Source organism: Anguilla anguilla, chromosome 14 (genome assembly GCF_013347855.1).
Source record: "Anguilla anguilla isolate fAngAng1 chromosome 14, fAngAng1.pri, whole genome shotgun sequence".
Lineage (NCBI taxonomy): Eukaryota > Metazoa > Chordata > Actinopteri > Anguilliformes > Anguillidae > Anguilla > Anguilla anguilla.
This window is the reverse complement of record NC_049214.1, coordinates 31,961,722-31,987,879: the sequence shown is the minus strand read 5'-3', so window position 1 is coordinate 31,987,879 and position 26,158 is coordinate 31,961,722. Positions and strand designations below refer to the sequence as shown.

The 26,158-nt window shown below is 39.2% G+C and overlaps 1 protein-coding gene and 1 long non-coding RNA gene across 2 annotated transcripts in view; both read right to left on the bottom strand.

Moving 5' to 3' along the window:
• Nucleotides 1-26,158, bottom strand: part of LOC118213033 — a 199,754-nt gene that overhangs the window by 153,884 nt on the left and 19,712 nt on the right. The gene's annotated exons all lie outside the window — the stretch shown is intronic.
• LOC118213388 lies at nt 1,164-14,094 on the bottom strand. The gene is made up of 4 exons (XR_004762408.1): nt 13,973-14,094; nt 6,426-6,521; nt 4,427-5,455; nt 1,164-3,802 (listed from the first exon to the last, which is right to left on the bottom strand). It is a non-coding gene; the product is annotated as an uncharacterized LOC118213388 (long non-coding RNA).

The following is a 26,158-nucleotide window of genomic DNA, read 5'->3' as shown; positions in this document are numbered from 1 at the left end:
CATACAGCTTCAAATTGTGCCATTCTGTTATTTTCTATGCCTAATACATTCATACATTTTTAAGGCAGCAGAACCTCCTCTTTAGATTAGCTGTGAATATCTGGTATAACTTCATAAATTTCTTAGTTTTAATCTGGTTGTACAATTTGATGCAATAACATTTATTACATTTTAATCTGGTTGTTTAATTTAAAAGTTGGTCCAACATAAAGGAGGATCGAACAGGTTGCTCTGCCTGTTGAATCAACAAATTTGACAATTTATAATTGATATCTTTGATAATAATTATCAAATGAAACCAAATAAATATGTTGGATAAGTGAGATAATTTAACTGTTGATGCACTTGTGTTCAGTATTCAGAGTGCCAAACATTAAATGAGGGCATTAGCTGTTAAAACTGCTGGTTTCAGAAAATAAACATACAGTATTTTATTTCATCCTCATTTCCCAGACACACTATAATGAGGAAAAACCCCCAAACACCTGTCTGACATGATAAACGCTCTTCTGGATGCAGCGAGGATGAGTCTGTGACTATTGTCCGCAAAAGACTTCACAAACAGAACTACTGAGTCTGCACTGCAAGATGCAAACCACTAGTTTGCCGCAAAAAAAAAGGATAGCCAAGTTACATTCTGCTAAGAAGTATTGAAAAAAAGCCTGCAGAGTTCTGTATAAAGGTGTTAAGGACAAATAAGACCATAAATAAGACCAAGATTCACTTGTATCAGAGTAATGGCAAGAGCAAAGTGTGAAGTCCAAATGAAGATCCAAGATCCAAAGCATACCACCTCATCTGTGAAACATGGGGGTGGGGGTGCTATGATGTGGCCATGTATGGCTGCCACAGGTACTGGCTCGCTTGTTTCAATTCATGATGTAACTACTGACATCAGCAGTAGAATGAATTCTGAAGTGAACAGAAGCATCTTATCTGCTTATGTTCAAGTAAACGCCTCAAAACTAATTGGATGGTTCTTCATCCTATGTCGAGACAATGAACCCAAACATAGCGCTAAAGCAACATTGATGTTTTTCACAGCAAAAAACTGGATAATTCTTGACTGGCAAAGTCAGTCACCTGATTTGAATCCAATTAAATATGCATTTCTTACGCTGAAGACAAAACTTAAGGCAACTAGCCCCCAAAGAGCAGGAGCTGAAGATGGCTGCAGTACAGGCCTGGCAGAGCATCACCAGAGAAGATACTGAGCAAATGGTGATGACTAAGGATCAAAGAATTCAAGCAGTCATTGCATGCAAAGGATGTGTGACAAAGTACTGAACATGACTACTACACTGACATTATACCAACGAATAGGCAATTTAAATACCAAGCTTGTGAGGACTCTGCTGAAGACAGCAGTGACCACTGGCAAATTAGATGTATCCAAAAAGCTAGAAATCAAACATTCAGAGCCAGTATTATTACAAAATGAAATTTCAATTATTTTGTTGAACAAGGTTATCTCTTCATGATCTGTTTACTCTGAATTAGAAATAACTTGTTACATCCTTGATTCCGACCAAACTTTGGACCATTTCTCTCATGTGTTTTCAAATTCTACTGCTGAAAACATGCCCCCTGTCAAAACTTCAGGATTAAAAACCAGTTTAACCCCTGGTGTTCCTCAGATCATTCTGCAGCTATTCATATCAGAGACAAAGCTTGGTCCTAAGTTAGAAGACTGGTACGTCTGCTAATTAGCTTAACTTTAGGAAACTGAGCACTGATGCATTTACCTGATAAGAAAAGTCCAGTCCGATTATTACCTGACCTCTCTTTCAAACTTTGGTAGAGATGGACATAGCTTTTGGAAAATGGTGAAATCACTGAAAAATAATTCCATCACTACTCTCCCTTCTTGCATTTTCATTTAAATTATTTTATTATAAATAAAACAGATATGATGGAAGCTTTTAATCATCATTTTATGTCCTATGGCCATTTGTTTAATAGGCTGTCTTTTGAAATTGTTCCAGATAGCTACCCTCAGTCCAAAAATAGGAACTTCATCCAATTCATTTTGTCCTAGCAAATGCTCTTTTAGACCTATAAGTTATTATGAAGTTTACAATGCACTAGCTAGCAAAAATACAAGGACGTCAGTCGGACAAGACAATCTTGACTTGACCTTGCCTTTTGTGTCTCAGGGCTCATATAATGGGCATACCACTTGCTCACATTTTTAATATAACTTTTATTTCAGGTAGAATCCCAAAATTATGGATTGCAGCTCAGGTTATCCCTCTATATACTGTATACTGTATTGGCTGTACCAGCGATCTAAACAATTATCGTCCAATTTCAAAATTTTCCTGTTTAGCCAAAGTCTTATCACTGGCTAATTCTCAGCAATGGGCCTTTGTGGAGACGAAAGACATTCTACAACCACAACATTCAGGTTTTAGGCCTGTCATATCACAATACTAGCAGTAATTTTTGAGATTAATGATATTGTCAACTCTTTGGATAATAAGCGGCATTGTGCCGCACTCTTTATCAACCAATCCAAGGCATCGGACGCTGTTGACCATAATATTTTATTGAAAAATGTAATCCTCCTTTGGATTGGATGAACTTTCTCTTGACTGCTTTTATCCATACCTCTTGGAGAAAACTCAAGCTACTGTTGCTGACGACTGATGGTATTAAATCAAGCTCTCTTGAAATTAGTAAAGGTGTCCCACAAGGGTCTATTCTATGTCCACTTTTATCCACACTTAATACAAATAACAGCAATCTCAACAGTGCATTGCAATGTCCATTTTTATGCAATGATACAATATTGTATGCCTTGTATAGCTCCAAGTTTAACCAGGCCATTACTACTTTACAGTCTGCATTTGATGCTTTTCAGTTAGCTCTTATTAATCACAAGCTTGTTTTAATGTTTGATAAAATAAAACACATTTTATTTTCAGGAGATTTATTACGGAAAACTTCTAACGTCTGCATTCGTACACTTCAGGGTACCCAAATTGAAATATTTAGGAATTTGTCTGGATACTAGATTGTCCTTTAAACCTCACATGGAACATCTGTCTCAAAAGCTGTAATTGGATTCTTGTAGAGAAATAAAGCATGTTTCTCTATGCAAGGTTTTTATTTGGCCATGCTGTGTTGCTGTGTTTACAGTCTCCTCCTCCATCATCAACCCTGTCCACTCACCCCAAGTACCCGACCTAATGTACTATCTAGCTGGATAGGAGGTAAACGTTAGTACCATGTAATGAGTGACTTCGCACAGCAGGTAATGTTACTTACAGATCCAACACAAAACAAGCCAACTCAACATTGCTTTTCATCCTCTTGGCAAACTTCTGCAGACTACCAAGGAAATGCAATTCTAAGGTTAACTGTAGTTCTTGAACGAGCCCTGTCAGCTTGTCTTTTTGCTTTTGCTGTATCTGGGCTTCTTCACTAGCAAGGTAGCAATAAGCACTCCACTGAAATCTGATCCCAAACCACAGGCTCTGTAGCCACACCCACCCCTCCCCACACAGAAAAGAGCGCCACGCCCAAAATGTCCCAAACACATCTTAGAATAACAAATACAGGTAAAGGTTCACAAATTGCCAGTGCTTCATAGATATGTTTTAGCATGGTTATTTTATATTTTCAAGGAAAAAATTGTACATCGTATGCCTTTAATAAACTGTCTTGTCTGCACTTGACTATGTTGCTAAGCCACCAAAAGTATTTTTGCAGTATGTACACTTACCAGAATTTATCCATGCTGTAACAACAATATACACCAAAGGCAGAGCCAAGTCAGTGAATCGCTGGTAATGTATACCTGTGAAAAGAAACCAGTTATTTTAACAGCTCTATCCAGTGCTCATGATGTTTTTTAAGCTTTAGCCACAGAAAAATGCCTAGTCACCCAAACCAGAGCCACTAACGTTACAATTGGAGTTGCCATGTACAATTATAAAACCTAGTCTATCTAAATCTTAACACTGAAAGAACCAGGGCCACATCGGGGGGGAGGGGGCGAGGGCACTCCATGGATAACTACCACTACATGAAACAAGTATGTTCGTGCAGAGTCACTGCATTTGAGATGCTCTGTGAATATCAGAGAAAACATGCTTATTGCAATGGTGCCATCTGTTTTATATATATTGTTCAATAAGCAAACTCACCTCTATCATGGTTAGTAGGCCTACGCTTTCCTTGTACGACATCTGTGATCATATCAAACTTAGCCTATATACCCATTCTACAGAAAATGTGTTCAATCAAACTATTCAATTTAATTATTTGTGGTCATTTCTTTGGTACTAGTGTTATTTTCTGATATGCAAAGATTGCTGGGCCATTACATGGCCAAAAGTATGTGGACACCTGACATCCAACATCTCATCCAAAGTTATGGGCATAAATATGGAGTTGGTCCACCCTTTGCTGCTATACCAACCTCCACTCTTCTGGGATGGCTTTATATTACATGTTGGAGCATTGCTGCAGGGATTTGCTTCTATTCAGCCAGAAGAGCATTTGTGAGGTCGGGCACTGCAGTTGGCTCTCCGATGGATCTCAAAGGTGTTGGATAAGGCTAAGGTCAGGGCTGTGTGCAGGCCTGTAAAGTTCTTTCACACCGTTCTCAACAAAAGTGTTTCTATATGGACCTCACTGTGTGCCCAGGGGGCATTGTCATAGTGTATCTGAGGGTGAGAGGGGACCATTATAAGTAGCTTCCGCCAAATATTTTTAAAAAGCTAGCTAGGGAGCACGCCATTTCGTTATCCACTTTTCATTCAAATTAAGTGCTTTCTCTTTGAATCTCGCAATGCTGCCAACAGATGTGTAAATATTATGTTCAATAAAAAACACAAATGTCAGACCAATATCTATATTTATGGAATGCAGGGTATGTTTTCCCTGTATTTTCATTTCTTATCTGTATAATGAAGTTCTTAAAAATCAGTAAGCAATGCAGGCCTGAAAACTATAGCACGTACTGTGCCTTGAATAAAAAGTTGTCCCCCCCAAATTTATGTCTGCCCCCCAATCACAGCAGTCTAGATCTGGGACTGGAATGAACTATAAAAATACTAACATTACTATCACTAACAAACTAATAAGTGCCAAATATAGAGCTAAAGAACAATATAGAACATGAAACAAAGAAAGACTCAAAAGGATTTCTACCTACGTTAATCTAAAGATGAAAAAAAAAGGCTGTTACAACTTGACCGCAGGTGGGCTGAAATGAGCAAGGTAATTTGTGCAGCCGTTTTAGACGGGCTGAATACATAATACTTATCCATCAATCAAGAAGAGGGGCAGAGATGGGGCTTTAACTTACGTAGCTTATGTAGAAGTAGGTTTTTACATACTTCAATGTCACAGGTGTGGGGTAACTTTATATATGGAGCCACCTTAAATATCACTAGGATCCTCATGAGATTTATGGTACTGCAAACATTAGCCTCTACAAAAGAGCCTGCAAAACAAAAAGGACATAAAAATGTAAGCAGTGACAAATATGCAGCTTTGTATTTTTATTTATATTTTTCACACTTTTCCCCAATTTTCTCCCCATTTTGGAATGGCTGATCTATACAGCTGCCCTGATGCTGGTATCCCTGCAGCCAATGCAGGAGAGTGTAAATGAGTATGCGCTCTCCATCAAAGCATGTCAGGTCAGCATCTTCACACCGCCGCCCACAAGCCAAGGTTTGCATAGGCATAAGTCACAGGAAGACACTTCATATGCAGCTTTGGCAGCAAACTGGTCATTGGGGTTCACTAGAGTGCGATGAAGCGCAGATTCATGCACTAGAACAGTGCCTTAACACATACCAGACGGTGGAGACCATTCATGCACTTGGACAGCGCCTTAACAGATATCAGACAGTGTAGACCATCCATGTAAACTGTCTTAAAATTATCAATTCAAAAGAACAAGTAATATAATTTATTTTTCTTTAAAAATACTATCAAACATATCATAGGTCACCTAATAATGGCACGATACACCTACATGTGCTCTGTGTACCAATGTAGAAAAAAGACAAATAAAAATATAATGTTAGGGCTGCTGGGTGGTTCATCTGGTCTAGGCACTGTTCTGGAGAATGGCTGAGCTTCACAGTCATGTATGGCGTCCAAGGACCAGGGCCAGTAGCAAATGCGTTGCCCAGGGATGGGAGTGTTCAGTCAGTTAGGGGTCCCTGTTTAATCACTCTCCCTCTGCCTCATGTCTGTAAAAATCTTGGCTGTGGGCTGCGATGTGAAAAGAATCAGGCTGGCAACATCATGCGTCCTTGTCTATACTCTCGCAAATCAGCCACGAGTATCGCAGCATGAGCATAGCTGTAAATAGCTAATAGAACATTCAAAATTAGGGAGGGAATTGGGCATGGAAAACTTTAAAAAAAAGAAACTAAGTAAAACAAAGCAGACAGACTTACTTTCAATTTTCCCCCATATGGAGAATGCGATGGATATCAGGATGCATGGAACTGAGACTTGAAGGCAGTATAGCAACAGAGCCCTGTTGCTTACATCTGTGAAGAAATAAGAAAAATTCAATCACCACACGCATATCATTGCACACATTATTGGAGTTATGGAACTATTACAGTTGAGGCCAAAAGTTTACATACATCTTGTCAGGGTTCTGTGTCTTCCCCCCCCGTGTTGTTTCTCCGTTGGGCCGCCAGATGGCGGCACCTCGGTTTTGTGTTCAGTTAATTGTTTTATTGTTTTTGATTATCTAATTATTAGTTGCGTTTTGTCTCGTGTTCCCCTCCCTCTCTGTGGCTTGATTGTTCATCGTGCCCTCCTGTGTCTCGTCTGCGTCTCTCTATTTAAATCGCCCTCTCCCCAGACTCAGGCGCTGGAACCTTTGGTTTGGTTTGTTTGCCTTGCTACCTGTTTGTACCTGTTCCTGCCTGATTCCTGTTTACCTGTTGTTTGCCTGCCTGTGCCCTGATTCCTGTTTACCTGTTGTTTGCCTGCCTGTGCCCTACCTGCCCAGTTTTTCCTCGTTTTTGGGTTTCTGTATTTTTTGTCTTGTTTTTTTGAGGATTTCGTTGTTTGTAAATTTCGCCCTGTGAGACTCTTTGTTCCCTGTCTTAGTTTATTAAAGTCCTTTGTTTTCCCCATTTTTGGATTTTCAGTTTTTACTCTGCGTTTGGGTCCATTCCCGCACCCACTCCTGACACATCTAGGCTAAAGACATTCACACTCAATTTTTCACAACTCCACATATTTCATGTTACCATACATTTCCTGTGTTAAGTCAATTAGGGTATCTACTTTATTTCCATAAGAGGTCATTTCAAAATAATAGCTGAATTGTATCGTGCTATACTGTACCAGTATCTTATCCCATATTACAACCAAACTGCTTAACTTATAATAACAATTAGTTGTCATTAAAGCTTATATTTTTGTATATGCGTGTTTGTGTTTCCTCTCTCATGCTGATGGAATGATCCACCAACAAAGTCAAATAGAGACATTTGAATTAATAAGTGCCGAGGGTCAATTCCCTCTAATTTTAAGCGTTGAGGTTGATAAAGGGTGATCTCCAGTTATTCTGGGTTCTATATTCAGAGGGCTGTGCCATTGACAGGGTAGCTGAGGGTGGCCCCCTAATTAAATTTGAAATAATACAATAGTATTAATTAATTTAAATTTAATAACTCAGCTAAGTTCTATCAACCTTATGACAGAGGTATGCTTAGGATCATTGTCCTGCTGGAAGAACCAGTTGTGACCAAGTTAGGCCTATAACTTTCTAGCTGATGTCTTGAGGTGTTGCTTCAGTATTTCGAGATAATCCTCCTTCCTCATGATGCCATCTATTTTCTGAAGTGCACCAGTCCTTCTTCCAGCAAAACACCCCCACAATATGATGCTGCCACCCACATGCTTCACAGTTGGGATGGTGTTCTTTGGATTAAAAGCCTCACCCCTTTTCCGCCATACATAGCGCTGATCATTATGGCTCGGTCTTAATCCTGGTCATCACCTGCAAACTTCATTCTGGGTTTTTTATGCCGATCTTGGAGTAGGGGCTTCTTCCTTGTGCGACAGCCTTTCAGGCCATGGCGATGTAGGATTCTCATAATGGTGGATGTAGATACTTTGGTACCTGATGCCTATAACACCTTCATCAGTTCCTTTGTTGTTGTCTTGGGGTTCAGTTGAACCCATTGGCGTAGGAACCGGGTGGGATGGGTGGGACGTGTCACCCCCCAATGTTTGTAAAGAATCTAATTGTCCCCCCCAACCATAACTGATCCCTCTCCCATGTAAAGCTTTCAATAAGGACTGCAACAGCAATAAAAGATTACTTCAAAATTATGCGGAAAGGACTGTAATGCCTGTAAACATAACGTGAATGATTGACTCCCCTCTTCATACAGTAGCAGTGGTTTGCCCCCAGGGCCACGAAAAGTTTGAGCTTACGAAAGCACAAATGGGATATGTAGTCAACAATTAGAGGTGATTGCTCAAGCCGATCATACTATTGACTTCACTTCCCATGACCCTTATAGAAATAAAAATGGTAAGAAGAAATTTTAGGATAGTGCTTCCGAATTTGCTTGTGTCGAAAGTTCTGCGACGGAAACAGCGATAGATTTACCAACTAGCATCTGTCCAAAATGTAAACAAGCCAGGCAGTTTTCACGATCTGGAAAACTTTTATGACAACGTCAGCTAAAGTCAGTGACTCACAGCGGTTGGAAAGAACGGTAACGGTAATCTTATATTTGTAACGTTACCTATCAGTATGCCAGCTAACGTCATTGTTAGCTAGCTAGTTGTCAATGAATGGACTATAATATCTGATAGCATAAATAGCTAGCTAGTTAATAGCTGTCGGTACACTGTCTGAATGTGATGTTCACGTAACTTAGAAAACTACCTGGCGATAGTTGCACTCGGTTGCTAAGCAGGGAATTAACGTGACACCCCATGTTGCAGTGTTAGTATTTTAGCCAATGTTTGTCTAACGTTATGGACACGTCTTGTAAAATTACAAGTTTGTTTTAGCTATGGATATCTCTTTTTATTGTTAGCTCTCCCTCAATATTTATAACATGTGCATTTGTCCCCCTGAATTTGTTTTCCTTTACATTTCCACCATAAATTGATGCAGAAAAGGCACAAATTGGTGCATGAAAATTCACCAGAATGCAGGAAATGAAGTGTTTGACGTTCAAAATTTCCTGGGGGACTACCCCCAGACCCCCCTTAATGTGTCCCCCCCCCAATGTTCAAACGAAACCGACGCCACTGGTTGAACCTTTCGGACCAAAGTTCGTTCAGCCCTGTGAGTTAATTTGAGCCACCTTCCTGAAAAATGCAGTGTCTGTGTGGTTCCAAGATTTTTAAATTTGATTACAATTGTTTTTACAGATGCTCGTGGTACCTTCAGTTGTATATACATATAGTGAATTAAAGCTGAAATAAATCTTTCTCTATTTGATTGTTTTAAAATTACCTCTGATGTGAACAAAGTAGATGCCCTAATTGACTTGCCAAAAGAAATGTATGGTAATGTTACCTGAATATTTGGAAGAGGCGGTTCTCCAAGTCTCGGTCGAGGCGAAGGTGTAATGAACTGGGCTACAATGAGTATCGTCAGGTATAACATTTAATGGAAGTAGCCAACATGGCAGGAGCAGTAGCACAGCAGCATGTTACCAGCACAATCCTCCTTCCCAAAACTAACCATACCAAGATGTGTTCCCTAATTAAGGTCCCAGGGGGAACACAAGAGGGGGAACTTAAATATTTAATGAAGACTGAATACAATATGCGTATAAATGGAAATGTATAGACTTAAGAGTTCAATGTAAATAGTTCAGTATTACCAGTTACAAAAATGACAATTGTTAAGATTTAAATAATACACATGGCTGATACAAATAAAGGTTACAGTAACATGAAATGTGCGGAGTTGTGAAAAACTGAGTTTGAATATCTTTAGACTAGGTGTATGTAAACTTTTGGCCTCAGCTGTATTTTATGAGTCATGTACAGGATCACAACAGCCTTGATATTTGTCTGAGTAATTACCTAAAATATAAAATGTATTTTACAGCCTGCCATGCCCCATAGTTTACAGTCTCATCCAACACCCAGAGTCTAGAGGACCCTCTCACTGAATAATGTTTTGAGAACTTGCAAGAGCTTCATCTGATCAGAACTGGATCATAATTTACAGTAGAGCTTAAAATGAAAATCCCCCCTAATAATAAAAAATGTATCTTACTTTCTTTAGATGATAATGCAAACACCCAGAGATTGTGCATGTCTAATGCCCTATTTGCAGGGGTGGACAGTAACGAAGTACATTTACTTGAGTACTGTACTTAAGTACATTTTTCGAGTATCTGTACTGTACTTGAGTATTTATTTTTTTGGAAACTTATGACTTTTACTCCACTACATTTGAAAGACAAATATTGAACTTTTGACTCCACTACATTTCTATGAAGGTTGTCGTTACTCGTTGTTGGAAAACATGGGAGCCACAGTTCTACCCTTCTGAGGTGTCTCACATTGTAGTGGGACAGCTGCAGATAGGATTGATTGTTTACCACCACACTCAGTTAAATTGACCTTTTATCACACCCTTTGTGCTACATCCTCTCCCTTTGGTATGCAGTATCCTCTACCCCCTACTTCAGTCCAACTTCCCCACACCTTGTTTCTTCCCCCCCCCCCCCCCCCCCCCCCCCCCCCCCCCCCCCCCCCCCCCCCCAATGTCTGATTACCTCGCCCCCCCCCCTTCCCCATGATGTGTTTAAGATAACCATTTGGCCCTTTGTTTCCTTGAAGGAACAGGGTATATGTATTCACTGTCTCCGTCATTTGTTGGTTCTGTGTTTATCTGTACTTGGGTAACAGACCCACTAGTTCCTTTGCTACATTAAACAACCTATTTTGAAACGAAGACGTGCCATTTATTTTTCTACTTACAAAAGTACGGCGGAACAAATCGAACTCTTAAAAATTCCACACTCGTTACTTTGAAGCATAGCTTTGAAGTCAGCAGTTGAATCTTTTTTTATTTTATAAAATGCGACTGGCCACAAGCTGTGTTCCTCACAGGAGAACAACCACAGTAGCCTACTCCTAATATGCTGTCGGTCAAGTTCAAAGTGCTTGCTTGTTGCACCAGTGATTGAACAGTTCAATTTGAACTTGGCAGCGGTAATGATGGCGATGGTAGAAGATAAGGATGATTCTTCGCCACCAGAGCACCCATGGCCATATCTCAAGTCCATGTTTGAGATTTGTGAAATTCAAAAAGATTCATATTGTTTTAAATGTTTGCTTTGCTTACCGCGCACGAACTACATCGCTGCATTCAACAAACTCGCCGTACAACCTGAAAAAGCATGTCGAGCAGGGGTTAAATTGGGGGTGGACGCGGGTGGACGGCGTCCACCCACCTTTGATAAATAAATAAATAATTTTGACCGGCAGTTTTACAAATAACTATGACAATCCAGTCCATTTTTCGTAGGCTCCAGTCCACGTGTTCCCTCTAGCCAGTTACTCGCTCAACCAATCAAAAATCCGAAGAAAAAAAACTCAGGAGGAACATTCGTTTATATAGACAGGCACAGAAAGAAAAATATCATTGATTGTCTTGATTGTTTGGAAGCGGACGCGGTAGGTAATTTCATTAACATGTAATTTCATCTATGCAACATTTTAAAGAGAGATGAATAAACAGCCCCCACGAACGCCGGCTATTATTAACGGCAACTTTGATTGCTTGAGCAAAATCAGCAGGTTGCTGGTCAGCACCTAAGCTAGGATTGAACATTTCCCACATAGCCTACATAACGTTTTATTCAGCGGCGACTGGTGAGCTGAAAATTGGTGGGGCACAGAACTTTCCTTTAAACTAATCATTGATCTCAACCAGTTTTCATTAGTAATTTTCATTTATAATCAAAAGCATTCCAACGATCGGATTAATCAAATGGCAAGTAGCCTAACAAACAGCGTCTTCTTACTGTAATTGAGGGATTAAATCATAAATTCAATTTATCCATTAAAAATCCGTTTTAATCACCAAGTAGTCTACACTTAACAAACAAGATACACCAGTCTGCTATCTACCGTGTTAGTTTCAGAATAACCCAGGAAAAATAAAACCTGCATTTCAGTTTTGTTTACAATCTACGCATTGCAGATATTTGCCATGAATACGAGTGAGGAGAAAGAAATGCATGTATCCGCAAACAAAATGTGCACAATTTCGTATTGCAAATGTAAATAAATGTAGGCTATAAGGCCTAGGCTACTCACTAAAACTGCCTATTTGGTGGAGAGCTGGCTATATATGATAGTATTGAGTAGGCCTAGCCTATTTTGTGGATTAATTGTATTGATACTCAATGAAAATCCACTGCTTAGTGATTAAAACTGATTTTTCTAAATCACATTTATCATTTAATCTCCCTAACACAATGCGAAGAATGCTGTGTCCCTTTCCAATTGATTAGTCAGATGTTTGCATGCTTGTTAATCACTGAAAATTAATTAAAACAGTTTAAGATCAATGATTAGTTTAAAGGATTGTTTTGCGCCTCACCAGTTTAAGAAAGATGGATAAAGGAGGAAGAAAGTGAGGACAAGAGGAGGATGACTGATTATTTTCGTGGGTAAAAAAAAATCCTCAGCATTAATGACACTCAGTAAACTTGAAATATATTATGTAAAAGCTTGCATCAATAGTATACATTCTTTTTAAAACATTGTTTTCCTTAATTACAAATATGCGCACAATACATTAAGGATACAGCTGTTTTGAGCAGAGACATTCATTGTACCTTTTTTCACCCACCTGCCACCGGATCTCAGGGTCCACCCAGATCCCAAATCCCAATTTAACCCCTGAGGTCGAGGTATGTAAACGTTAGCTAACTGTAGCCCGTTTGCTAAGTATGAAGTTGTCTGAGCTTGTAGTGGTTGCGGTTTTTATGCTAGGATTGGTCAGATGAAATTTTATGGAATTTGAGCGAAGGGTCATCCGACTGTTCATGTGTTGCTATCTAATAACAGTAAAAATGCATCTGTAAATGAGCTTCTGTAAATGCATCATAGAAACAATACAACAGTGCGTTGGCATTAAAAAGAAAATGTACTTTTGAATACTTAATTATTTTTAAAAGCAAGTACTCCAGTACTTTAACTTAAGTAATAATTTGACTGAACAACTTTCACACTTGTAGTGGAGTAATATTTGACCAGGGGTATCTATACTTTGACTCAAGTAATGGAGTTGTGTACTTTGTCCACCACTGCCTATTTGACAAGATTGTGCTACTAAGATTTAGAAAAGTTGTGCGTCAGTAAAACATTCATATTAAACATTCATAACTTCAAATGTGTTTGTGTATACTCAGTCATTTCCATTATTCCCTTGCCTCAAGCACCCATAATTCATTGCAATTTTTTTTAAATGTCTGTGAGATATCAGTGAAATGCTTGATGGGAAATGTATGAAAATACCTGTAAAATTATGAACATTTAAGCTCTATTTGATTAGATTACTACCAAACAGACCTGGGTCAAATACATATTTGTTTTGGATTCAAATACTTTTCTACACTTTACTGATCTTGCCTGGTGTATTAGAAGCAATTAAATACTCTCAAAAAGTGCAACCCCACCTTCTGGTCATATTGGCAGGCTCAATTACACCAGGCAAGATCAATAGAGCACAGCAAAGTATTTGAATCCAAAACAAATACGTATTTGATTCAGGTCTGCTACCAAAATAAGAGTAAGTAATAATATATGGATTTAACTTGGAATTTTATGTCAGTATTTTATTATACATTAAGTGTGAAATTGTGTGCAGCGAGTTATCGTTGCTCTAACCAAAGACCCTGTAATTTAAACCTGGTGTGAAACAAAGTGTTAAATAATTGGATAGTAAATAGAAATAGGAGAAAAAAAATTGAAACACACATACCTGCTTTGTTAAAACACCAAACAGCAGGAATGCAGCTTAAAACTGCAAAAGCTGCAGCAGCGATGGTTAAAACCAGGACACATGCATGTAAGGAGGAAAAACCTATAACAGAGATTTCAATGAATCAATGACTGAACATAAGACAATGTGGTAGCACCACCGGAACATGCATGATTGGTCCTAATGATTTGGTCCTAATTCCTCTTCTTCCGTAAGGGAGATTTTTTTTTTTTTTTTACCTTTTTAGTAGTAACCCCATAACCAAACTTCATGGGGTCTAGAGGCATCTCTATTCCCATTCTCCTTGCATTACACCACTTTAAAAATTACAATGTTATTAAGCATCAAACAATTCATAATTGTTAATAAATAATAACATATGATTGGGAAGTTTAAAAGATACAGATGGCATTCATTTTGAAGAGCCTTGTTCATTTAGCATTCATTTAACAGTGAGTAAAGATACACCACCGAGTAAAGATACAACAATGAGTAAAGATACACCACTGAGTAAAGATACAACAGTGAGTAAAGATACACCACTGAGTAAAGATACAACAGTGAGTAAAGATACACAACTGAGTAAAGACACAACAGTGAGTAAAGATACACAACTGAGTAAAGACACAACAGTAAGTAAAGATACAACATCACTACAGCACCTGTGCAAGAAAACATTGCTAACCAAGAGCCAAAATAGTAATCCTGATACATGCAGATTGCACCCATAACCAGTGCTAAGAAGAGAAATGAAAAACCATGAAAAAAAAAAAAGGAATTAGCACAAAGGATTATCTCTGAGTTAATTTTCCCAGTAACATTAAACTGTAAGATGGACATATGAGGACAAAGATCTGAAACAATGCATATAAGAGCTGGTAGTACTGCTTTGGGCCTGACTGGTATAAGGGGGCATTTCAAATACATTCATTAGTGCAGAGGCCAGGACTTAATCACACATTAAACAATTATAAAATCTTACAGAAAATTATTTAGTGTAGGAGTCTTAACTGGTAGATCTGATGAAAACACCCGCACATGTTTAAGTGTACTTAAGCCCGGACTGAATCATGAAAAAAAGTAAAATAATGATCTTATAACAGAGTTCAGACAGAAGTATCGACCTATGATTTTATAACTTAAAGATTTGTATATATATGCACAAAAACATTACTTTGTGAAGATTTTGTATTTTTCATACACTATATTACCACTGTAATTTATGGATTAAAAGAAAATGATTTACATGATTGCATAGATTTATCGCCTGACTCAGTCATTTTAATTATTTTAATTTTAATAATTAATATCTGAATGTGAGACAATAATGACAAAACCTACTTGATGACAAAATTTTGTCTTTCACAACATTAACATGTCATTTTTAAAAATCCATGTTTCACAATTAAAACACTAAATTCTCTGTGTTTTCCCCTTTTCTGGTACATTTTGGAGTGAATTTGTGAGGTCATGTTACTTACCCAGTCCTCGTATCCATGCCGGTGCATTGGCTGATTCTCTGTCTGTATGGACTTTGCACACAAATTCTCCTTTATCTTCTGTTTTTACATCCCTCAGTTTCAGAGAGAAGTTTCCTTTGGGAACCTCCTCACTGAAGAACTCAGCACGCCCCCTGAATCTCTCATGCTGTGACTCTGGTCTGTTCTCTCCCTTAGAAAACAGCAGCACCAGGATTTCCCCATTTGTCTTCATCCACTCTACTTGTAACTCTTTGAGAGGAACATGGGTGTCCACTGAGCAGTTCAGAATCACATCTTCACCCGCATATGCAAAGATCGGCAGGTCTGCACCAGTCACAACCAGCCGTTCTGAAAAAAAAGTTACATTTTTCATTTCCCTTTTATAGGCTGTGGCATATTCTACCTTCACGTTCCTCTATGCATGCAAGTAAATACATTCAGTTAACTTTATGAATTAATTCTATTTACATATAAATTGAAAATTCAGCTGGTTTTCCAACAAATTTCATTTCAGATATGTAACCCACAACAAACAACGGAGCTGTCTGAATCTGCATTTGGGCAAGTGGGCTGGGCGTACTTACCAATATCTATTTTCACCTTTGTTTCATTGGACTTGTGAACAGTGTGAACTACGCACTTGTACAGTCCTTTGTCTTCAGTAGTAACATTCCTAAGCAGCAGAGAGAAGTTTCCTTTGGAGATTTCTTCAGAGAAAAAATCGGCCCTGCCGCTGTAAGCTGGGCTCTGTGATTCTGGCCTACTCTCTCCTTCCTGGAACAGATGCACCAGGGATTCAGAATCCTCCCTCATCCACTGCACCTTCAGCTCGCGCAGAGGTAGTGGGGTATCCACAGAGCACGGCAACGTTACAGATGCCCCCAACTGGACAATTAGGGGCATTGCAGGACTCCGCACTGCAAATCCTGGAACCAAATAGATTAGTTTGAAATTCCTTCACAATACGTGCAAAAACGTATAAAAATCCCGTGGCATCCGTTTTATTTCATGAACAAATTATAATACCAAACCGAAGCTAGAATGCAAATGGAGTCAAAACCATATAGCAACAAAATAAGTATATTCGTAAAACACAAACATAATTAAAAACGAAACTGAATTAAAACGGTACTAATTATGTAGCAATCCAAATGTTTTTAATTACATCGGCTAATATAGAAATTACACGCACAGATGCTTCATTTAAGAAAATTAGAAAAAATGCTTTTAAATGTTATATATGACTTTTTTTCGTTTAAACACCAGTTGTTCCCGTAGGCTACCTCTGAGAAAAGTCAGTTTACCTTCAGTCCTGATAGCGCAGAACAACGACAGAAGCCAACAGAAAACTCTCATCTTGATTTTCATCATTAGGTCAACGAAAGTCAACAAAATTTGCAAACTTTTATGAGTACGTTAAAACTCGAAAACAATATTAAAGTTGGCTACTGAAAAGGAATTATGAAAACGCTGCTTCATACACGTCTAACAACGCACGACAAGATTTTTACTTTTACCTTCATGTCTGTGGCTTACCACTTGCAGCGCGACAGAGCCCTCTAAAGTTGAGAAAAATACTTGCACGTAGAATGATCAATTGGCTGACACGCTCCCTTGTGGTGTGTCCCGTCATTTTCATTGAAAATTTCGAAAGGACGTGGGCAAAAAAGTAGTTGTCCCGTATTTAGGGTAATTAATCTATCTTTGTGTGAAATTTCTTGTCCATCCAAACATATATGGGCATATTATGAAGTGTTTAATAAACATCACCCTGTCCGAGTGCATAAAATGAAACAATTTGGCACTTGTCGACGATATCGGTAGAGTTGACAGCCTACTCTCGCAGGCTTTGAATGGGGGCTATCCGTCTATGGGTAGGCTAGCCGTGCGGCAATACTAGCCTGCGAATGTCTTTTAGTTTTCCCACTAGGAAGAAAATAAGGTTAGCTGACCTTACAGTTCATATATGTATGTGTTTGTGACAAGTGGTGCTTTGTTTCAAGCTGTTTATTTATCGGGTAAACGGAAATGGAACAACGCAGGCACTCATTATTATACGAAAATAGCGAAAAGCACCTGTTGGTAGGAAAGAGGCGAACAGTTCGCATTGCATCAGGCGACTAAGGAACTCACGAATTACATGCATGACGTGACTCAGGTAAAACATCACATAATGACGAGAACAGGCCATTCGGCCCAACAATGCTCGCCATTTTCCTGACTAAATCAGCGTTCTGATTACCCACAAATTAGATAATACTGTATCTAACACCGTATCAACCCTAGTCTTGAAAATCCCCGAGTTTTTGCTTCTACTACGCGACCTGGCAGGCTGTTCCACACACTGACTACTCATTGACCATTCTTCCTAATGTCTGTACGGAATTTACATTTTTTTTCAACAGCAACAGCAGCTGAGCTTTTATTATTGGTCGTGAAACAAAGCCTCACTACTATATGATTATATGGGTAATTTCAATCTTAATCGGAATAATTTAATAAATTAACACTTCATTAATTCCTTGTTACCACGAAAAGGCAACTGATATAATGCGCTTCTCTTGGCAAGGGAAGTGATTTGACCAATAATCTGATGTGTCAGCAAAATTATCCGTGCACAATATGGGCATCACACTGTCAGAAAAGGGGTACTGCAAATTACGGAGATACTGAGTTTTCCTATTGTTCTCTGAATTAAAATGTTTTGAATGACAGACAAAACAGTACTTATCCTTACTTATCCCCATTTCAACCCAGTTCAGAATACCTAAATGCACCGCACCTGTAGGCATGTCCCATAGCTAAATCCCAATGCTGTTCACTTCAAAAAAAAAAAAAAAAAAAAATGCACTGCACCACCCGGTCCCCCCAAATCAGAGCACTTATGATTTGATTTCAAACTCAACAATGCCACATGTTTCGAAAAAAAACAAAAAAAAAAAAAAAACCCTCACTGGTGTAACAGTGCATATAATTCAGCCAGTATACCCACAGGAGAATAAGCAGTAAGTGTTTTTCAGAAAATCCAATATGGCAGGAATTTTAAGCTACTAAACAGATTGATGAGGATTGTGGTAACCTAGGAGAAACAATGTATGAACACAATGAATTAGGCTAGGTCTTTTACTAGACTCGCTCTCAACAGTTTTACATAGCCAAACAGCACGATCCTAACATTTTACATTCATCTAGCACATATCAGTACAGAAAATTTGATTAACTACTTTCCATGCTCATGGAGACACTAATACCCCATAGTCTACCTTATGTACAATAAAAAGATAATATGCCACCATCAGGAAAATGCTGCCAATATTCTAGCTTTACGGCAGAATGGTGCATCAAACATAAGACGAGAGCCACCAACGAACGCTTACACTGCAATATATGAAATGTCTTCATTAAAGAATAGTGCTAACCTCGTGAAAGACACTCAATTTCATTGTGAAAGGTATGAATTCTGACAAAATTGGCCACAAAAAGTCTTCAATTCACTTCAATAACAGTGAATACCTGTTAGCTAGCTCCCAATACAATGTTGAGTGTTATTAGCAAAGGCAAATCGGCCTTGTCGATTATGACCAATGCGAATACAGTGCTGCGAAAAGTAAACTATTTTCTGATTTTCTCTATTATTGCATATTGCATTGTTTGTCACACTGAATGGTTTCAGATCTTTAGACAAATGTATCGTTTAACAAAGAGAAACTGAGTAAATGCAAAACTTTATTTTTGAAATTACTATTTATTTTATTTAACACCCATATCACCCATGTGAAAAAGTACTTGCCCTCTTAGTTACTCAATCAACCTATTAACTAACTTGAATTGATAATTAGATTCAGCTGATTGAACAGAGATGGGCCTGGTTGCAGCCAGCCCTGTTGAATTTAAACCTTACTCATATTGAACCATCAGGGTGAAGTAGCCACCACAAAGTTTCTACAAGCACACTATGCCACAATCAGAAGAAATTCCAGAAGAGTGAGAAAAAAAGTTGTTGAAATATATCAGTCTGGAAAGGGTTACAAAGCCATTTCTAAAGCTCTGGGACTCTACCAAACCACAATGAGAGCCATTATCTCGAAATGAGGAACACTTGGAACAGTGGTAAATCTTCCCAGGAATGACTGGCCCTCCAAAATTTCTCCAAGATTGCAGTGGCAACACATCCAAAAACTCACTAATGATCCCAGAGGAATATCCAAGAAATTTCAGGCCTCTCAAGCCTCAGCTATTGTGTTCATGGCACCACAATAAGAAAGAGACAGGGAAAAAATTGAATTCATGGGGGAGTGGCAAGACCCACGGCGAGGCCGCTTTTAGCCACTATGCCCCATCCTGTGGAACGGCTTGCCGGAGGACCTCAGGGTGGCAGAGAGTGTGGATATCTTTAAAAGAAAACTTAAAACACACTTTTTTAGGCTGGCTTTTATCTAGTGTGTGTTGATTTCGACTTGCACTTTTACTGTTATTTTTTATCTTTTTATTAGTTTTATTATACTACATTTTATTTATTAATTTTCATGTTTTTTATTTAAACTCATGTCCTTTTTAACTTACTCTTATTTTCACTTTTTATGTACAGCACTTGGAGTTGAATTTGATGTATGACTTGTGCTATATAAATAAAGTTTGATTGATTGATTGATTGATTGATTGAAACACTGCTAACCAAGAGGAATATCAATGCTTATCTCACATTTGCAAAAAAAGCACCTGTTCAGTGGACAGATGAGTCAAAAGTGAAACTTTATGGATGACACTTACCACACAGTAAGAACATCAAACATGGTTGAAGTGTGATGGTGTGGGGTTGCTTTGCTGCCTCAGGACCTGGATGACATACCATTATTGAAAAAAAACATGAATACTTTTTCAAAGCACTGTACCATATCAGAAATATGGTAAAGGCAAAGGTGGAGTGAAAAAACATACACAATTGAAATATTTCAAACAGTAATAATTACATATTGAGGAGGACATCTTTTTCATGTTTGTATGTATACTCCTCAAAAGAATTGTAGCCTCCCTCGCACTCCTCTTCTGACTCACTCCCAAAATCCATATTAGCTAGGGGAGGATATGCCTCAGCCATGCTGAGACTTTCTCAAGATGAATAATATTTTCAAAAAATTTAAGGAAAACAACATTTACACCTCATCGGATGCGTGTCTTTTCCTGCTAACACTGTGGCTGAATGCGTAAAGCTGTGACCATATGACCAAACTTGCTATTACACCTGGACTTAAATCGCTGCTCCAAACATTCAATTAGACACATCATTCTTCTTCTTCTTCTTTTAGGTCGTCCTCAGACGAGCCCTCCAGCGGCGTTTCCAGTCATCTCGATCCTCCATGCATCTGGCTTGCTCGCCAGTACTTTCCGCCCCTGTATCTTCCTTTAGTACGTCCACGTAGGTTGTTGTGGGACGCCCTCATGATCAATGCCCGTGTCACATCATACATCCTTGGAAAGCTTATTCTGTCCTTTACTTGACAAAAGAATTGGTGATCAAGCCAGAATGAACTAGAAAATGAACTAGGTCTCAACGGCATACACAGCATGTGTGGTTTTATGCACAGCTATCTCAGAAGGTATTCAGATTGTGTATTTATTCCATATTTAATAGCTGATATTCATAGTAGAATTACGTGTTATAATTACACTAGAATTTCACTGGTTTATTTCCTTATACACTCACCGGCCACTTCATTAGGTACAACTGTTGAACTGCAAACTGCACCAGTTAACGCAAATCTAATCAGCCAATCATGTGGCAGCAACTCAATGCATTTAGGCATGCAGACATGGTCAAGATGATCTGCTGAAGTTCAAACCAGGCATCAGAATGGGAAAGAAAGGTGATTTAAGTGACTTTGAACGTGGCATGGTTGTTGGTTTGAGTATTCCAGAAACTGCTGATCTACTGGGATTTTCACGTACAACTATCTCTAGGGTTTACAGAGAATGGTCCGAAAAAGATAAAATATCCAGTGAGCGGCAGTTCTCTGGGCGAAAATGCTTTGTTGATGGCAGAGGTCAGAGGAGAATGGCCAGACTGGTTCGAGCTGATAGAAAGGCAACAGTAACTCAAATAACCACTCGTTCCAACCGAGGTATGCAGAAGAGCATTTCTGAACGCACACCACGTCAAACCTTGAAGCAGATGGGCTACAGCAGCAGAAGACAACACCGGGTGCCACTCCTGTCACCTAATGAAGTGGCCGGTGAGTGTATACTGTAGTTAGCAGCATTTTCGGCATATCTTTGGACTATTGTTTGCTATGGTGGACTATGAATTTTTGGTGGTGAAAGAATATTTTTTATGAATTCCAAGATAGATTGTCCAGTTTGTCACGCTTGGTTGGTATAGTTTCAGATGAGACTGGGCTGGGGATGCTTGTTAAATTGATGAACTACACAGCAATGGTGGCACTTATGAACTCCGTCTTTAGTATTGTTGTAGTGTATCATGTACTAATAAAGCTAGAATAAACAGTTTGTTGTTTCCACTCGTAGAACGGTTGCAGGAGCACTGAAGTTCTGAGTTTAGAAATCTCATGATGTCGGCGTCCTGGCCACGAGAGGGTTTGCGCAAAGGGGCTATTATACATCTCCTGACTTATGTCTGTCCACAACTTGATCTCTAAATGATATTGAAAGCCCCTTGTTGCTTGTTCTTTACAATGCAATGCAGTACCCAGCAGAACAAGTCTACAGAAACAGCTGCAATAAAAGTTGAACATTTTGAAAGGTGTGTAAACTTTCTATGGCCACTGTGTATTTGACAAATGTTCACTGCAACATGTTTAAATTCTCTAGAAAGGATTAAATTATCCATTATCTCAATTTGAACATCCTTTTACTCCATACCAGTACTTTCCTTCTTTGTTTACAAGTGGCACAAGCTCTTCACTTCCAAGGTTAAGGACCAGACAGGCATAGTGTAGAGGCTGATGGCCTGGCCAAAGGGTAGCTACCACATTGCCTGATCTTGCATGCCTAATGTTAGCCAAGCTGCTACCACACTACCTGTTTCTGCATGCCTAACGTTAGCTACACAGCTACCACACTGCCTGTTTCTGCATGCCTAACGTTAGCCAAGCTGCTAGCACACTGCCTGTTTCTGCATACCTAACATTAGCTAAGCTGCTTACAAATTGAAATTGAAGCTACGATGATGTCTGACTATGAAATAGATGACAGTTTGCAGTTTGATATTGGTGGTCTAAAAGTAGTTGGTGTGAGTGACTTGAACATGTCTTTGCCACTTTTCCCCACAAATCAAAATTGCTCAACCAGTTTCCTCTGTTGATTTGTTGCTGCATTGAAGTTCTTCTCTCATGGGTAGTACTGTTGATACAGGAAGCCGTATCACTTATTTCCGCAAGTGCAGTGCTCTCAAGATGCGTACAACACAGGAAATATGGTTGCAAGAAAAAGTGTGTGAACCCTTTGGACTTACTTACTTATTTCTGCATTAGAGGACCTGCATCAGAGGAACTTAGAAGAACTGTAGAGATTCATAAAGCTGGAAAATGCTACAAAAATATATCTAAAGGCCTGAGTGTTCATCAATCCACAATAAGACAAGTTGTCTACAAACGGAGGAAATTCTGTAATTAAATTCTGTTGCAAAAATTAAATTTTGCGCAATGCTGAAGGAGGTCAAAACAAACCCTAGGGTAACAACAAAGGGCCTGCTGAAATCTTTTGAACTTGCTTGTGTTCTGTTTTTGTGTGTCCACAATAAGGAAAACACTAAACAAGAATGGTATTCATGGGTGGACACCAAAGTAGATACCACCGCTCTCCAAAAAAACATTGCTGCACGTCTCATGTTTGCAAAAGACCACCTGGGTGTTCCACAACACTTCTGGGACAATATTCACTGGATTGATGAGACAAAAGTTGAACTTTTTTGCAGAAATGCACAAAGTACATTTTGGAAGGAAAAAGCGCTGGTCACCAACACCAAAACCTCATCCCAACTGTGGAGCATGGTGGATGGAGCATCATGGATTGGGCTGCTGTGCTACCTCAGGGAAAAGAGCTTGTAATCATTGAGGGTACAAAGGACTCAAAATTGTAAGACATTTTACAGCAGAATGTCAGGGTAGCAGTCCGTCACCTGAAGCCGTCGCCTTAATATAAATTGGGTGATGCCACAAGAAGAAAATTCAATGAACTGAAGCAGACTTGTCAGGAGGAATGATCTAAAACTCCTCCAAACCATTGTGCAAGTCTGATCAGCAGTTATAGTAAACATTTGATGGATGTTATTGCTGCTAAAGAGGTTCTACCAGTTACTAGATACAAAGGTTCACACACTTTTTCCTGTGAATGTTCAGACAATGTGTTCAACAAAGACATGCAAAGTGCAATTGATTGTGTCTTATTAGTTGAAGCAGAATGTGTTTGTCTATTATTGTGACTTAAATGAAGGCCAGACCACATTTGATGAGTAATTAATGCATAAATCCAGGTAAATCCAAAGGGTTCGCAAACTTTTACTTGCAACTGTAGTTACAACTGAAGATGAGAATAAATGTTTTTTTTTAAATGATTAGGTAAAATACACACAACCTCGGGAGTCACAATGTCACTGTACAAGCTGCTTTGGAGTTACCTGATTAATTTGCGTACAAAAACCATCTGGACTTACTGAAAACTCACTAAACTGCATTAACTATCCCAAACTGTTTAGGGTCACATACAAAAATGCTGGTGGGCCTGGTTGCCTATAATTATGCCTAGCATCGTTAGAAGACGAGACCTCAGAGAGTTTGAAAGAGGGGTGATTTGTTGGGGCACATCTGTCAAGACAAATTGATTTGCTGATGTTTCATGAAGAACAGCATAAGGTGATGTTAGCATGGAACTGTGAGGGAAAGACAAGGAAAAAGTCAAGGAAGTCAAAAACAGTTGGCTGAAAATTTGAATTGAGGGTTTGAGTAGGCAGGCCGTCATCAAGGTAATAGTTGATTGACTTTTTATAGAAAAAGGTGCTGGAAGATTCTGTGCCACATTGGATACCTACTGTTCTGGTAGCATGTGATGCCCAACTCCCTAATAAGTGACTTCCACAAACTGTATATGTCTGCTTTGTGTAGTGGTCATTAAGATGCATACAAGATAAGATCCAGACAACACAACAAACTGAAGACATACAGAGAGATAGGTGATGAAGTAGCATTAGAAACCGTGGTACAGAACATCTCACAATACTGACAGGAACTGTATAGGATCACACATAATAGGATAGAACAAAATACAATCATCTACTTACATTGAACATATCATACAACAGTATAGACATCACCACTCTCTGCTAAGGGCTGTAAGGCTTCTTTATTCATGCAGCATGGAGAGATCTCTACACTTAGGAGTGCAAAGGGTGGCATTGTACTATAATGGCTAAGTAACTGGTCTTTTAATAATACATTTTATTTATACAGCGCTTTTCATCATACAGAGATGATCTCAAAATGCTTTACAGAAGGTAACAATAAAACAAAGTAAAAAAATAAAATAAGAAATAATGTAAAATCACAGGACGATATTAAAATAGGGCATTACCCTAAAGGTCACAGGTTTGATTCCCGGGTAGGACACTGCCGTGTTACCTTTGAGCAAGGTACTTAACCTGCAAGTGTCAGGACTTCTGCCTGAGTTTCCTTTGTATTCTTTGTGTTGCATTTCCTTTTTTGTTTATGTTTTTCAGTATGTACGCATGAGTTGTGTGTGCGTGGGGGTGCGCGCATGCTGTTTGCTTTATTTCAGATCCCTTGAGTTCCTGGTTCCCGCCCACACTCCACCCCCAGTTCCTGCCAGTCATTCTGCCGCACCCAGTTCATGAGTCAATTATTCAATCAAGCCTCAGCTACAGTCTCCACCTGCAACTCATCGTTTACTCATTTCACCAGCTATTTATTCCCTGCTAGTTCATGTAGTCTTTGCCAGATCGTGCCTCTGTTTTTCTCAGTGCTGTTCGAGCCTTCTACTCTGTTTAGCTGAATTTCCTGGTTTTCGATTCTTTGCCTGTTAGTCCGACTACAAATTTAGCCTGCCTGCTCTGTTATTCTTGCTTCTGGTTTTCGATTCTTGTCTGTTCACTTGACCTGGTCTCAGCTCCTGTTTTGTACCTGATTGGATTTTGGATTTTTGGATTTTCGACCTACGCCTGTATAGTGATTACGAGACTGTTGCTGTTTCTGTTACCCTGTTTTTGTGATAATAAATCGCCAAGAATTTCTCAGAATTTCTGGGTCTGCTTCTGAGTCCTACCCCATGCCTGACGGTACGATCTGGCCAACATGGACCCAGCAGACCTAAGTCGGCTGCAATCATCCATGGGACAGCAGGGAGCCCTGCTGGGATAACACCAGCACCAGCTTGAGTCGGTAAAGCAAGCGCTGGAATCATTCGCCAGTATGATGATGGGGGTCACTGCTCAGCTACAGCAGCTCCAGTGGTCACAAACCAGCACTCTGCGTCCACCACCGACTCCACCCATTCCGAGTCCACCTTCCCTGCCAGCCCAGGAACCTCACCTGCCTCCTCCAGAGTGCTACGCCGGTGAACCAGGTACATACTGGTCATTTTTTATTCAGTGCACGCTCATTTTTGATCAACAACCCTCCGTTTTTCCTACGGAGCAAGGGAAGATCGCTGTTATCACACTGCTGTCGGGTCGGGCCAG